This window comes from Triticum dicoccoides, chromosome 4B (assembly GCF_002162155.2).
Source record: "Triticum dicoccoides isolate Atlit2015 ecotype Zavitan chromosome 4B, WEW_v2.0, whole genome shotgun sequence".
In the NCBI taxonomy this organism is placed as follows: domain Eukaryota; kingdom Viridiplantae; phylum Streptophyta; class Magnoliopsida; order Poales; family Poaceae; genus Triticum; species Triticum dicoccoides.
The window spans coordinates 642,105,345-642,108,295 of record NC_041387.1 but is presented as its reverse complement, the minus strand read 5'-3'; positions in this window follow the sequence as shown (position 1 = coordinate 642,108,295).

Sequence of the window (2,951 nt, the reverse complement as noted above, 5' to 3'; positions counted from 1 at the left end):
GGCTCCTAAGGATTCTGCCCATTTGTGGATATGGCCATCGCTTCTGGTTGCCATGCGAAGCTGTTGGCGACCCCTTCTGAACTCCGTCATGAGATGGAGGATGTAGAATCCATCATTGTTGCTTGTTGTCGGTTGATGGATGCAGCAGAAGGTAGTTTTATGCGAGAAACCCGATGCACCCCTCCATTGTTTCCTTATCTCGATGTGGCCACCCTTCATGCTGAAGCCGTGGAGAGTAGCATCCAGAATATTCATTATGTGGGTGTAGTCTGATACGTCTCCAACGTATCTATAATTTATGAAGCATTCATGCTATATTACTATGTGTTTTGAATGATTATGGGCTTTATTATACACTTTTATATTACTTTTGGGACTAACCTATTAACCGGAGGCCCAGCCCATATTGCTGTTTTATTGCCTATTTCAGTATTTCGAAAAAAAGAATATCAAACGGAGTCCAAACGGAATGAAACCTTCGAGATTATCATCCTGGGGGCTTGGAGAGGAAGTCAGAAGATCCTCGAGGAGCCCACGAGATAGGAGGGCCCCCCCTGTAGGGTGCGCCCCCTGTCTCGTGGGCCCCTCGAGCACCCCCCGATCGACTTCTTTCGCCTATATAGTCCCACGTACCCCAAAAACATCCACAGAGAAGATAGATCGGGAGTTCCGCCGCCGCAAGCCTCTGTAGCCACCAAAAACCTGTCGGGAGCCCTTCCCGGCACCCTGCCGGAGGGGGATCCTTCACCGGTGGCCATCTTCATCATCCCGGCGCTCTCCATGACGAGGAGGGAGTAGTTCACCCTCGAGGCTGAGGGTATGTACCAGTAGCTATGTGTTGGATCTCTCTCTCTCTCTCTCTCTTTCTCTCTCTCGTTTTCTCTCTTGTGTTCCCTCTATGGCACGATCTTGATGTATCCTGAGCTTTCCTATTGTAGTTGGATCTTATGATGTTTCTCCCCCTCTACTCTCTTGTGATGAATTGAGTTTCCCCTTTGAAGTTATTTTATCGGATTGAGTCTTTTATGAGAACACTTGATGTATGTCTTGCATGGGATAACTATGGTGACAATGGGTTATTCTATTGATCCACTTGATGTATGTTTTGGTGATCAACTTGTGGGTTTCGTGACATTGGGAACCTATGCATAGGGGTTGGCACACGTTCATGACTCTCTGGTAGTAGCTTTGGGGCACTCTTTGAAGTACTTTTATGTTGGTTGGATGAATCTGAGATTGTGTGACGCATATCGTATAATCAGGCCCACGGATACTTGAGGTGACAATGGAGTATCTAGGTGACATTAGGGTTTTGGTTGATATGTGTCTTAAGGTGTTATTCTAGTACGAACTCTTTTATAGATTGATCCGAAAGAATAACTTTGAGGTGGTTTCGTACCCTACCATAATCTCTATGTTTGTTCTCTTCTATTAGTGGCTTTGGAGTGACTCTTTGTTGCATGTTGAGGGATTGTTATATGATCTATCTATGTTATTATTGTTGAGAGAACTTGCACTAGTGAAAGTATGAATCCTAGGCCTTGTTTCCTATCATTGCAATATCGTTTACGCTCATTTTTATTGCTCGTTACCTTGCTGTTTTTATTATTTCAGATTACAAAAACCTATATCTACCATCCGTTTTGCACTTGTATCACCATCTCTTCGCCGAACTAGTGCACCTATACAATTTACCATTGTATTGGGTGTGTTGGGGACACAAGAGACTCTTTGTTATTTGGTTGCAGGGTTGTTTGAGAGAGACCATCTTCATCCTACGCCTCCTACGGATTGATAAACCTTAGGTCATCCACTTGAGGGAAATTTGCTACTGTCCTACAAACCTGTGCACTTGCAGGCCCAACAACGTCTACAAGAAGAAGGTTGTGTAGTAGACATCAAGCTCTTTTCTGGTGCCGTTGTTGAGGAGGTGAGTGCTTGAAGGTATATCTTTTGATCTTGCAATCGAATCTTTTTGTTTCTTGTTTTATCACTAGTTTAGTTTATAAAAAAAAACTACAAAAAAATGGAGTTAAGTTTGTCTCGTACGCTTCGTCTTTTTAATATCTTTCGTGAGTATGATGGAAAGGAAAATTGTGCTCAAGTGCTAGAAGGAGAAGTCTATAAAATGTTTTGCATGAAATCTTTGAATGATGAGCATGAATGCAATGTTGTTAGTATGAATTCCTTGAATATCCATGATGCTAATGATATGCAAAGCCACAAGCTTGGGGGAGCTATGTTTGATGAATATGATATTTTTTGTCCCCCAAGTTTTGATGAGAATATTTATTATGATGAAAGCATGCCTCCTGTTGGGGCTGGATGAACAGGACCCCGTGGAGGGCTGGATGAACAGGACGACCCCGTGGAGGGCTGGATGAATAGTAGACGGTGGAGGGGTTGTTGAACAGGAGCCCGTGGAGAGGGGTGGTTGAACAGTAGCCGGTGGAGTAGCGCATGGTGGAGGCTGGATGAACATGAGCCCGTGGATTAACAATCACAGGTGGAGGCTGGAGGAGGTCGACTGTGGATGAACAGTAGCCCGTGGAGGCTGGAGGAGGTCGACGGTGGAGATGAACAGTATCCCGTGGAGCCCGTTTTGCGGTACGTCACATCCCTCTCGACGAACAGGAACCCCGTTTCGACCGTAGCGCTCCAACACAAGTCCGTTTCGTCCGTTTTGCGGTACGCCACACCCCTCCCGATCAACAGGACCCCCATTTCGACCGTAGGAGGTCCGTTTCCTCCGTTTTGCGGTACGCCAGACCACTCCCGATGAACGGGATCCCGTTTCGAATGTGGCCGGTCGAACAGAAGGCCGTTTCCTCCGTACTGCGGTATGCCATGCCTCGTTTCCATCGCCTGTTCCGTCCAAGCCCTCCCGATGAACACGACCACGCGTTCCGTTCCGACCCATCCAGTTGGTTCCCCATGAACACGACGACGAC